This window comes from Peromyscus maniculatus, chromosome 11 (assembly GCF_049852395.1).
Source record: "Peromyscus maniculatus bairdii isolate BWxNUB_F1_BW_parent chromosome 11, HU_Pman_BW_mat_3.1, whole genome shotgun sequence".
In the NCBI taxonomy this organism is placed as follows: Eukaryota; Metazoa; Chordata; class Mammalia; order Rodentia; family Cricetidae; genus Peromyscus; species Peromyscus maniculatus.
In genome coordinates this window covers 29,053,115-29,066,714 of record NC_134862.1, presented here as the reverse complement: position 1 = coordinate 29,066,714, position 13,600 = coordinate 29,053,115, and positions in this window count along the sequence as shown.

The window sequence follows — 13,600 nt, the reverse complement described above, 5'->3', positions numbered from 1 at the left end:
CTGTGTCTGTGTGTATGTGTCTGTGTGTGTGCGTGTGTGAGATGAGGTTTGTGTATGTATGTGTCTGTGTGTGTGTGATATGGTGCGTCTGTGTTTGTGTATGTGTGTGTGTGTGGTGTGTGTCTGTGTATGTGTGTGTGATGTGGTGTGTGTTATATATGTATATATACATGCATGTTGTCTTAGTTAGGTTCTTATCACTGTGAAGGGACACTGTGACTTTGGCAACTCCTATAAATGAAAACATTCAATTGAGGCTTGCTTACAGTTCAGAGATTCAGTCCATTATCATCATGGTGGGACTTGGTGGCATGTAGACAGACATGGAACTGGCTACATCTTGATCTGAAAGCAGTAGGAAGTCGACTGACTGTCACACTGAGGGAAGCTTGAGAAAAAGAGACCTCAAAGCCCGCCCTCACAGTGACACACTCCCTCCAACAAGGCCACACCTCCTAATAGTGCCCCTCCTTTGGGGGGCCATTTTCTTTCAAACCACCACACACGTGCATTTAGTTTTGTGTATGCATGCTTGTGGAAGCCAGAGGACATTTCTTAGGACACAGTCCACCTTGTTTTTGAGACAGGGCCTCCCACTGGCCTGAAACACACTGGTTAGTGAGGCTGGCTGGCAGTGAGCCCCAGGAATCCACATGCCTCCACCTCCTGGGGATTACAAGTGTGTACCACAATGTTCAGCTCTTTAGTTATTTAGTTATCTAGTTAGTTTTGTTTTTTGAGATAGGGTTTCTCTGTGTAGTTTTTGGTACCTGTCCTGGGGATGAATGGGAGGAGAATCAATATCATAAAAACTGAGAGATTTTTAATCAACTCTTCACATGTTTTATTGTTCCATGCGTATGGGTGTTTTGCCTGCATGTATGTCTGTATACCACATGCATGCAGTGCCTAAGGAGGGCATGAGAGACTGTCAGGTCCCCTGAAACTGGAGTTACAGGTGATTGTAAGCTGCCATGTAGGAGCTGGGAACTGACCCTGGGAAGAAGCCTGTGCTCTGGACCACTGAGCCACCCCTCCAGCCCCTCAACTCTTAATTTCTGGTCCTTGTCCCCAGTCTTTGAAAAGGACAGTGGCTGAAGATCGGCTTCAATCCCAGTCTGTGGATGACTGGGAGGTGGTGGGCCCTTTAAGAGGAGGGGCCTAGAGGAAGGGGTTGGCCCACTGAGTGCGCAGCTCTTGATGGGGGTCTTGGGGCGCGGTCTCTTCCATGCTTTGGCTTCCCCAGGCCATGAGATTGCTTTGCCGCATGTCCCCACCATGGCCCACTGCCTTGCCACAGGCACAAAACAACAGGACCAAGTTACCATGGACCACGGCCTCTGAAACAGCAGGCCAGAGCAAGACGTTCTTCCGGAGAGGCTGATTTTCTCAGGGTTTTGACACAGTGGCAGAAAGCTGCCCCGTTGTGTGGGTCAGAGTTCTCTGGAGGAACAGAACCGGCAGAATGAATATGGATTACGAAGGGCTGGCCGGTCCAGCCAGGGCCATCTGCACACCGGAAAGGCTGAGACCCTGGTAGCCGTCAGCCCACCGAGCTCCAAACCTCAGCGATCCCGGTGCGATGCGGAAGGCCTGGAGGCTTCCCAGAGAGGCCCTGGTGTTCCATTTACGCTGGGAGACAGAAGACGCTGGGGTCTGATGTCAGTGCAAGATGAAGTCAGTGCAGCTGCGATGGTGACAGTCCACACACACACACACACACACACACACACACACACACACACACACACACCAAACGACATTGTTCTTCCCTCGAGCCTCTGTCTGGGCTGCTGCCCCAGAAGTACCACCTCCCCTTTAGGTGGGTCTGCTCCCCTCAGGTACTTCTTCCTGGAAATGCCCCCTAAACCCATCCAGAGGCTTGTCTCTCAGGTGCTTCCAGAACCAATTACGTTCACAGTCACGATTAACCATCATACACATCACTATAAAAAGCGTCTTATTCAGTGGAGCCACGGTGAAGTGGGAGAAAGATTAGCCGGGCACGTCCACCGTGGGCATTTCGCCGTGGTGAAGTACGGAATGGATTAACCGGGCACGTCCACTGTGGGCGTTTGGCTATAGGTACGGCTATGAGTGGTTGACATTACATAATCCTGGTGTCTGAAATCCCACCCTTGAGCCTACTTTGGGGTAGGCTGTGAAGAATGCTTAAAATACCGCTGCCAAGGGAAAAGAGTCGTCCAGGAAATCCTTTCTTGGCCTTTCACAACGGTGCCGATGCCATGCCTGCGAGCGGCCTTGGCAGGCTTTGGAGGAGAGCAGATGTTGGTGGGGGTGGGAGCCCGAGCCGCGTGCTTTGCAGCTCTGGACTTGGCTCCCAGCTCTCCTCCTACCAGTTGTGTGACCCCAGGCAAGCCACTTAATCTCTCTGAGCCTTGCTTCCCTTGGCGGTGGGGGAGCGGTAGGGTTGTTTTCAGGAGTCAACATATCGTGAACCTGAAAAAGTAAGGTTGCAGGAAGCAGGAAACGTTGCAACTACAATCGTGATTGCTATTGTCTTGGTGCTCAGACAGGAGAGAAGAGGAACTAACTCGCGCTGGCTGGGGTGGCGGTCCGGTGAATAAAGAGCTTGCCGTACAATCGCGGGAGCTTGAGCTCAGATTCCCAGCATCTACTTAAAAGGCAGGCATGATGGATGGTGGCGCATATCTACAATCTTAGCACTAGAGAGGCCGAGAGATCCATATCCCTGGAGCCCACTGGCCAGCCAGCCTCACCCAGTCAGTGAGCCCCAGGTTCAGCGAGATACCCTGCCTCAAAAATAGATAGGTAGATAGATGATAGATAGATAGATAGATAGATAGATAGATAGATAGATAGATAGATGATAGATAGATAGATAGATAGATAGATAGATAGATAGATAGATAGACAGATGATAGATAGGTGATGGATGGATGGATGGATGGATGGATGGATGGATGGATGGAGTGGAGAGTAGTTGAGAAAGACACTTGGCGTTGACCTCTGGCCTCTACACACATGTACACACACATGTACACGTATCTGAATCACACACATATGGGAGACAGGAGCTTAAGGTGGACAGGCCCAGACTAGACCTGCCACGCCGGGGTGTGATGTCGCATCCTCTCCTCACCGCTGTGACCGAATGCAGAGGAAGGCTTTGCTTTGGTTCAGTTTGAGGAGACAGTCTGTCACAGTGGGGGAAGCGTGGCTGCAGGAGCCATCACAGAAGGCCTCAGAGCAACGGGAGAAGCCCGGGAGAGCCGCTGCTTCTTGGGCAAAGCACCGGAGGACTTAGTTCAAGAGTGTGCTTGGAGGAAGAAGGGGAGCCAGAAACCGGAGGGGCCAGCAGGCTTCCCTCGACCTTTCGGGCTTTTCCTCAGTGCTCATCTACAGAGCATCTGCTGCAGCCCAAACTGGGTCTATTCTGGAATCCCACTAGGCTGGAGGGTAGGCACCATCTGTGGAGTTCTGGTAAGAGTGGGCCAGGATGCTTCAGGGCCAAAGCGGAAGGAGCCAGGCTATGTCCCTGGGAATAGTTTAGAGCAGGCGCTGTGCAGAGAGTGCAGGACGTGCGGCCATGGTGACAAAGGGTGATCAGTCCACCCTGGAGACAAGATGAGGACACCTTCCAGGCAGCAGGCCCAACATGGGCAGGCCTGGGATTCCACATAAGTGCACGAGGTCCTGAGATCAGGTAGTGGTTATGTGAACCTTGTGCATGGTGAACAGAAGGCCTCAGAGCAGGCTGCAGAGAGGGGTCCAGGTACCAGAGGAGGCACCTGATTCCCCACAAGACAGAAAGTCAATGAAGATACCTTCATTGAGGGGATTTCATTTCATGGGGTGCGTGTGTGCATGCGTGTGCATGTGTGTGTGCAGGCATGAGTGCCTGCGCCCATGTACACTGTAGAGGCCAGAGCAGAACTTTTGTGTGTTTATTCTCTCTCTCTACATTATCACTCTCACTTGAGATGGTCTCACAGTGAACATGGGACTCACTGGGGCTTTTTTGTTTGTTTGTTTCATTTTGCTTTTTGGCAAATCTGACTATCAGCAAGCATCACCAGCCTCCCCGACTCCAGTGCTGGGGTTACAGCACATGCAGCCACACCCAGCTTTTACACAGGGGCTAGGTATCAAAACTCCAGTCTCTGCTGCCATAGCAAGTGCTCTTTATCCACTGAGCCACACCCCCGCCATTGTAGGAATTGACAGGGTTCTACCGCACACCAAAACACACAGGGTCTGGGAAGGGAGGCTGGAGAAACAGAAGACCCAGGAGGCCAGATGCTCAGATCTCTACCCAGCAGTGTCTTCATGGTGCTGGATGCTGGACCAGTTCTCCCTCGGCAGTGGGAGAAGTCCATGGATGTATCCTCACAGTCCTTCCTGTTCTCCAGGGCCACAACCTCCTTCGAGGGTCCTTCCATCACCTTGCTGCAGCCCTGGGCAGTGGTGTCTGGGAGGCTCTTAAAATGCTTTCAGCCGGAAGGCTCCTGATAACCCCACCCACCCCTGGCATGACAGGAATGGCTAAGAGTGAGGCTCTGTAGTATCCAGGCTTCCCTGAACTACCCCATTAATATTCCCTCCAGGAAGCCTTGCCAGACAGGGAGAAGGCAGGCGGCAGGTGGGGCACTGAGAGGCCGAGTAATCTGCTTAAGGTCACCCAGCAAAGCTGCAGCAAGCTGGACCCGGCCCCAAACCTCCAGATGTCCAGTCTGATGCCCTGCCCACTGGACCATGAGTCCTTTAATGAGGCCACCTCCGCAGGGCTGCAGGCTGGCCCACCGCCCGGGGCCGGTGACTTGCCAGGCATCCCAATCAGCCACTCTGCAGAGGCCCTGCCCTCAATGGCCAGGCGCAGAGGCCAGGCATGAGCTTGCCTGCCAAGACCAGTGCTTCTGCAAAGTGGCCTCTTGGTCTGAGCATGCCCAGCCCTCCAGCCAAGACCCCTGAGGAAGAGGGTTCTGTGTGCTTTGCAGAGCTGGGAGTTTGCTGCAGGCTGAGTCAGGAACAGGGCTCCTTCTGGTGGCCAGCTCGGACACCTAGCCCCTTGGTGGCATCCCTGACTCCCTGAACTAGGGACCCTCCTGTCAGCGCCTATGGTCACCTCTGTCATCCTAAAGACCAGCACTGGGGGTTCTGAGGGACCCTGGACTCAGTACTTTGTATTCAGAAAAGAACCCCAAGAGTCAAACTGGACCTGGCTGACACAGGGGTGGTGACAGAGGTAAGGCTCTAATGGGGTTCCCCGGCTCCTTGGCTAGCCCTTCTGCCTTCCCCTCAATGTCTCAAATTCATCCGCATTCATCCAGTGGCTCTGGAAAAACTGCCCTCTACCGATCGGCCAGGATGTGTGGACACTCACAGAGCTCTTGGAGACCTCGTGCCTTAGGCAAGAGACCTGCCCAGGGTTTTCAGTTATGAAGCCTGGGGCAGGAGCCCATAGACAGAGCAGACCTGCGCAGGCAGAGTGGGCAGAGCCTCACCCTGGGGCCACTGGGTGGCGGGCTTTGCAGAGTGAGTGAAAGCCACCAGCTGCTGGAGAAAGAGGAAAGACCACTGTGTCTGTCCGTCTCGGGTTGAGGTTGTATGTGGGAAGCAGGGGTAGAGATGCGGCAGGGAGACCCTGGGGGCTCCTCTCTCCAATGCCCAGGCTCCTGGGGGCAGCTTTGGAGGTGGAGTCAGGGGCGGGACTTGAGGACAGCAGAAGCATGGCCTGCTACAACCACCTGCCACCCACCCCTGGTAGCTGGCAGTAGAGTCCAGAGAGGAGAGCTGAGGATGCCATCCCCCCGCCCCAGATTTAACCTCTCCTATTTTCATGTTTCTCTTTGGTTTCACCCCCCTGTTCCCCAGGACACACCTCAAAGAGACCCAAATCATTGATTCATTTAACCCCTCCCCCACCCTATCATGCTCGTCCAGGAATCTTCCAGGACTGTTCCCACAGGTCCCCTCGCCACAACATTTTGGGGGATGGAAGTGGGCATGGGTCACCCAAAGAATGAGAGAGAGAGAGGAACAAACTAAAAAAGCAGATACCCCCCACCGCCACAATGTCCCACGCAACACCCCACATTGTGCTCGGCAAGCTGGAGACACACAACAAGCCAGAGTCTGTGTGGAATAATAAAACCGGGTGTGGACGTGTCGTTCTCACAGGACGTTTGGCTGAGCCCGGGCAACGCGAAAGCATGCATAGTTAACACCTCCTGACTGTGTGAAGCCCATTGTCGCGGGCACCGGCTCTGCGAGGGACCCAGGGCCCGGGGCTTGGCAAGGGCCCGAGACATTTCTTGGAATGGTTTCTTGTTCATCACTGACACTCGTAATGAGAAATTTATACACCGTCCTAGGCGGATAAATTAATTTCGAACACTTTAGACTTGGGAAGACAATGGTTCCTGGCAGGACTCTTTATCACCCGTTTTATTAAAAAGAGAAAAAAAAAAAAGACAGAAACGGGGGAGAAAGAAAGGAAGGAAGGAGGGGGAACACTTAGGACATTCCAAACAAAACCCCATGTGCCTGCCTGGCTCTAGATTTTGTGGTGCATGGATGGGGGAGAACCCTCATGGGCCCCACGAGTGCGAGGGGCCTGGGGGTCACTGGGAAGCTGCATTAAAGGGTATGCAACGCCTCAAGGCTGTCCCCTTGCCCCTGGGGGAGCACAGCTTCCGCTCCCCCCCCCCCCCCCCCCCGCTCCATCTGAGGTTGGCATTCTGGCCAAGGAGTGGGGTTTCCCAGGCTGCGTTTGTGAAAGGTAATTAAATTGTGATAATGTTTCCATTCAGACCTCGGGCTTGGGTGAAGGCCTGGGACTCCTCAGACAGACATGCTCCTGCTGCCCACTGAACGCATAGGCCAGCTTTGCAGGAGTACTGGTCAGAGCCCATGGGTGTCCTGAGCTCCCAGGACCACCAGGCATGGGTCTGAGGAGATGGCACAGGAGGTATAGCACCATGTGCCTGCCTCAGGAAGACACAGCTTGGAGTACCTTGCTGGCAGTCCAGTGGTCAGCACAGGGGCTGGAGGATGGTTGTCGGCAGGAAGTCATGAGCTGGGTTCTGTCTTTAGGATGCTGAGGGGAGGAGATAGCAGGTGAGCTCTTCATCTCAGGAAGGGCATACTGTCTCGGCAGAACCTTGACTTTAGGCCAGGAGTCTCCATTGTTCAGCGTCCACGTGGTGAGAAAGAGCACGGACATCTGCAAGCCATGGCCACAAAACACACACACACAAACACACACACACACACACACATACAGACACACACACACACACACACATACACACACACACACCACACCTCACATTCACACACAAACACCCCACATACACACACACCACACCTCATATTCACACACAAACACTTCACATACACACACACACCACACCTCACATTCACACACAAACACCCCACATACACACATACCCACACTACACACACATACATATACCACACCTCACATTCACACACAAACACCCCACATACACCCCCCCAACGCACTGCACACACACACACACACACACACACACACACACACACACACACTCAGTTAAAATGTAATTAAAGTTTAAATGAAAATCACCCAGAAAAGTCTGTCTCAAGCCACCTCTTTCGGCTGCCAGATGCAGGCCCAGCTCCTCTCTGAACCCAGCCTCCCCCCACAACCTCCACCCCACCAGCAGCTCCCAACTTTTGCCAGGCCATAAGTGACACTGGAAATGTTTAATCCTTTGGAGTAAAGAGGAGACATTCAGGACACTGGAGAGGCAGTAACATTTTACTTTAAACTCACACTGTGGAAATGGATAGGTAATGATTATGAATTTACACAAGAAGCCATGGACAATCTTTTACGTAATTTTTTTTATTTATGTATTTGTGGAAGTGAGTGTGTGTGTGACAGTACTTATGTGAGAGCTATCTGCCAATCACAGGCAGCCATTCATTAGTTTTTTCCCCCATTTCGTAGGTCCTGGGGATCAAATCCAGACTGCCAGCCTTGGTGACAAGTGCCTTTACCTACTGAACCATCTCACTGGCCTCTTATTTAATGGGAGACAGGGACTCACAGCTCAGGCTGGCTTTGAGCTTGTCAAAGCTGACCTTGAACTCCTTCGGCGTCTGTGCCTTCAGCGCTGGGATAACAGGCTTGCCCTCACCGCGTCTGGTTTATCCCATGCTGGGAGTTGAACCAGGGCTTCCTGCATGCTAGGCAAACACTGTGGGTCCAGCCACATCTCCAGCCCTACAAGCAACGCTTTTTTTTTTTTTTTTTTTTTTAGGTTGTGAAATGAAAAACAGCTGCTTCCATGATGAAAACTTGTTTTTGTGTCAGATGTGATGTTTGAACTGGCTCTGTGTGATTCCAGAACATGTTTGTTTTTCGGGTTTTTTTTTTTATTTCGAAATAATTACAGGCTCACACACGGTTGCAAAAATAGTACAGTGAGGTCCTTGGTAGCCATCGCCCAGCTGCCCTGGTGGTGACAGCTCTGTGGTGAATTTCCCCAGGCTGGGAATTAGTCAATTGTTTTTAATTAATTAAGCATTTAATTTAGAGACAGGGTCTTATGTACCTGAGCCTCAGATTCCCTTCGTAGGTGAGAATGACCTTAAACTTCTGACCCTCCTGCCTACACCTCCTAATGCTGGGATTGTAGGCCTGGTTTATACAAGGCCAAGTTATCGAACCCAGGGCCTCGGGCGTGCTGGAGAAGCAAGCACTCCACAAATTAAGTTCCATTCCCAACCCAGATGGAACATTCTCAGTGACGCCTTCAACGTGCCCACCCCACACAGAGGGACATGAATTTTAAGTCTCTTCGCATCAGCTGAGACTGGAGCTGAAGAAGGCACAGTGGGTACATGAGATGTCTCAGTGGGTAAGAGCGCTTCCCGCCAAGCCTGTGCAGGAGCCCGACAACCTGGGTTTGATCCCGGGGCCCCACACGGTGGGTGGAGAGAACTCACCTGGAAGTCGTCCTCTGGCCTTCACATGGGTGCACGCAGCACACACACAGACAATAATCATAATCATAATTAAAGAAAAACCCTACTAAGCACTCTTCCTATCCTTCCTTGACAAACATGAAACTGGAATGTCTTGTTAACGGTAGAAGGCGATGTTGTACCCCAGTGGAAGGTGCGTTTCCATCATGACAACACAGTTCTCATTTTCACGGCTGGTGAGGTTATTTGCCAGTGGTACAGGGCAGCTATGACACCCCGTGACCCACTAGACTGCAGCGGAGTTCCCAAGCTATGCCCTGGGGGCGCCTGTCTCCACGCTTACCTTTGTCACCCACACACTCTTGGCCAGCCCTACACACACCAGGACACAAACCCTCAGCCAAGCTCTCCACAGCTGCTAGCCAGCTCCCGCGACTTCCCGCCCTTTTCCCCCAGCGGTGTCTTTTTTGGAAAGTCTTTTGTCTTGGTTAGAGTTTCGAATGCTGTGATAAAACGCTACCAAAAGCAAGTCGTAAACAAAAGATTAATTTCATCGTACAGCTTGTCCATCGTCCAGGGAAGTGAGGGCAGAAACTCAAGGCAGGAACATGGAGGCAGAAACTGATCCATAGGCCATGGAGGGGTGCTGCTTACCAACTTGTTCCCCATGGCTTACTCAGCCGGCTCTCTTATAGTACCCAGGACCACCAGTCAGGGTGGTCCTCCCACACCAATCAAGAAAATGCGCCACAGGCCAATCTTTTGGGGGCATTTTCTCAATTGAAGTTCCCTCTTCCTAAATGACTTTAGCTTGTATCAAGCTGACACATAAAATTAGCCACCACATCCTCCCAAATCTGGCCCACCTTTTCTCTCAATATTCAGCCATTACCACTGCGCCCCCCCCCCCCCGCCCCCGCAAGGATCTTAGTGCTATGCATTTGCTGCTACAGAAATGCAGCATCCTTCAGGCAGAGCTATGTCTCATTCTTCTGGGTACTCCCAACTGCCTGGCCATGACCCTCAGGTTTAACGGCACCACCCATGGGGACGGCGTTCCGAGATCTCCTGCGATGGTTAATCTCCATGGTCAGCTGGACCGGATCTAGAGTCATCTAGGAAACACACCATGTGTGTCTGTGAGAACATTTTCGGCAAAGTTTAACTGAGGAGGGAGGACCCTCCCTAACCGTAGGGAGCACCGTTCCATGCTTTGGGGTCCTAAACTGTGTAAAAAACGAGGAAGCAAGTGGAGCACCAACATTCATCGTCCTCTGCTTCCTGACTGCGGGTTTGGTGTAACCAGCTGCTTCGTGCTCCACCGCCACCCTTTTTCTCCCAGGACGGATGGTCTCCCAGGACGGATGGTAGTCCCGGACTTCAAGCCAAAATGAAGCCTTCCTTAAGTTGCTTCTGGCCATCTAAAAGAAAATTCAGTTGTGTGTATCTGTGTGACGATGTGTACTCGCGAGTGCCGTAGTCAGAGGAGAACTGGCTGGAGGCAGTTGTTGCCCGCCACCCTGTGGGGCCTGGAGACAGACTCAGGCTGTCAGCCTTGGCAGCTAGTGCCTTTCCGGCTAGGCCACCTCACTGACCCTCGTTGGACGCTTTGTCATAGCAGTGAGAACAGTCACTAATACACAACCCGTCTTAGCAGCTGTCCTGTTTTTTTCTTCTTTGGAGAGCTGGACAAGGTGTCCTTCGGGTCTAGAAGGAAACACTTTCAGCACAAGCCATGCGACAGTGACGGGATGCTCTCTGTGAAGCAGGGATGACGGCGGCTCCCACCTTAGCGGGGCTGGAAGGATTAAACTAGGAAGTGCATGCGGAGCTTTCAGCAGTGCCTGGCAGTCAAGAAAGGCTTTCACTGCCTCCTTTCCCCCTACCTAACATTATCCAGCTCACTTTCTTGTGCATCTTTGCCTGTGTGTGTGTGTGTGTGTGTGTCTTGTGTGCATGCGTCTTTGCGCACATGGCTGGGGAGGCCAGGGGTCGATGCTGGTGTCTTTCTCAGTCACTTGGGATCGTGATGTTTTTGCCTTCCCAGTGCTTGGGGTGGCTGTGCTGGCTGTTTTACTGGGTTGTGAGTGTTGAACTCTGGTCTCCCTGCTCGTGTGGATGCACCTTACTGACTAACCCATATTCCCAGCACCTTTTGGCATGTTTTTAAATTATTGGCTTTCCCCAGCATCCTCATGACCCTGCCTTAACAGGAACATTTCCCTGACATTCTCATTACCCTTGTATCAACAGACGAGGATATGCCGGGCAAGTGCCGGTCATGTCTGCCTTGGGGATGAATGAAGAATGCTAAAAGCCCAAGAGATTGCTTGCTTGGCCAATTTTTCCAGACTCTGGAGAGTTTGGGGTACACCATAGAAGCTGGGCATTCATGGGAATTCCAGGACACACTGCTGAGTCCCAGTTGGGGTTCAGGATCAGAACCTCTCACCTGGTGGCCTTAGGTGAGGAAGTTGGTCTGTATGAGGCCCAGGTTCTTTCCTCCTGGGCTTTGGGTGAGGACTATGCTAGAATAATGTTTTAAAGATTTACTTTATTATTATTATTATTATTATTATTATTATTATTATTATTATTAGTAGTAGTAGTAGTAGTAGTAGTGTGTGTTGTGTATATGCACATGTGTATTCTGGTGCTTGTGAAGGCCAGCAGAAGGCATCAAATACCCTAAGTATGGAGTTTTAGGTGGCTGCGAGCTGGCCAGTGTGGGTGCTGGGAACCAAACTTATATCCTCTGTAAGAACAGCAACGCCTCTTTTGGACTATCTCTCTGGCCCCAAAAATAAAATTTTTAAAAAGTTTATTTAAGATGCCATTTTCTTTTTGAGCATTTATTTGTTTATTTTTGAGACAGGGTCTCCTGCACCCCAGGGTGGCCTCAAATTTCCAACAGTAGCTACAGACGACAAGGAACTTCTGATCCTCCTGCCCTTACCTCCCGAGGGCTGGGATCTGAGGTCTGTGTCACTGGTCTTCCTGCACAGTGCTGAGGTGGGGTCCAGAGCTTCCCGGATGCTGGGCAAGCTCTCTACCAACTGAGCCACGGCTGACGTCTATCCTGGTTCTTCTCCCCGATTCTTAGCTGTTCCTGCTGTCACGGATGCCGTCCCTCAGCACATTCTCTGCATCTCCGCTGGATGCATTGAGGATGATGCTCCAGACAAGCTGACCACAGACAAGTCACTCTGTGGCAGACCTCCACCGGCTAAAATGGGGCCGGCAGTCATTTCTCTTTGAATACAATTATTTAACCAAATCAAAGTCCAGTGACCTGATTTTACTCCCTCCCGAGCTCCCTAATGTCCTCCGCAAGCCCAGCAGAGCCTGGGAATGGCCCAGGTGGACGCAGTCAGAGAGCCCGGCCCCTCTGATAGCAGAGATTTGGCAAACACTGACTTAAAACTGACTTCCTCTCTGTGCGCTGCTTCCTCTGACCTTGGACTTTCCTAAGTCCCCAGAGAAGGGAAGAGACGAGCTTATCATGGCCTGCTCTCAGGAGAGACAACTTCTTCCAAATTCTGTGAGTGTGTATGTGTGAGAGTGTTTGTGTGAGTGTGTAGGAGAGCATGTGAGTGAGTGTGTATGTTTATGTGTGAGTATTCATGAGAGCATGTGAGAGTGTATGTTTATGTGTGTGTGTGAGTGTGCATGAGAGCATGTGAGAACATGTGTGTGTTTATGTGTGAGCATGTAAATGTGTGTGAGTTTGCAAGAGAGCATGTGAGAATGTGTGAGTGTGTATGTGTGTGTGTGTGTGTGTGTGTGTGTGTGTGTCTGTGTTATGTGCAGGAGGTCAGAGGACAACTTGCAGAGAGACATTGCTTCTTTCCTTCCATCTTGCAGGTACTGGGGATCGAACTCAGGTCACCAGCTTTGGCGGCAAGCGCCTTTGCATGCTAAGCCGTCTCAACAATCCTCTCCCAGATCTTTCTAATTCCAAACCCTGTTGTTCTCTTTCCCCAGCACCAGGCTGCCTCCTACCAGCTGTAGTGGATAAAAATGCCCTTGCTTCCTGCTTGGGCATGACATATTTGGGTTTGTAGTCAACCTCCAAGATCCCCGCAGAGAGTCTGAGCGCACATCTGCAAATTCTCCCGGTGTCCTGGGAGGTCATTTGTCTGGGCCAAGAAGCTAGAGCAGCCAAGTGCTCCGTGGCCACTCTTTTCCTATCTGCTGGCCCCACTTTGCTGCCTGCGGCGTGGGGCCCGAGGCCCCATGGGACCACCCTACTCCTGGTCACCACAGGAGTTTCAGTGCTCCCCACTCCCAATCCTTACCATATGAAAATTATTAAGTCGTCAGCATGACCTTCCTTATAGGAACGGTGCCCAGCAACTGAGAAGGGCCTTCCTTCAAATAAATAATGACCACCGTTGACAATTGCAGCACAAACATGACCTCCACACATGCTAATTGCTGTCATTGTTAAGACACTGGTCTTTACTAAGCACACATGTGGCCTGAGGCTGGTGGTCAAGAACACAGGCACAGTGAAAGTTGGGAAGGGCCAGGGAGGGCTGCAGCCAGTAAAACGTGCATGGAGGCCGAGGGATGGACTTTCTGAGCCTCTCTGTCTCGCATTGTTTGGGAGCCCCGAGGTCAGGAAGTCGGGCCCACACTC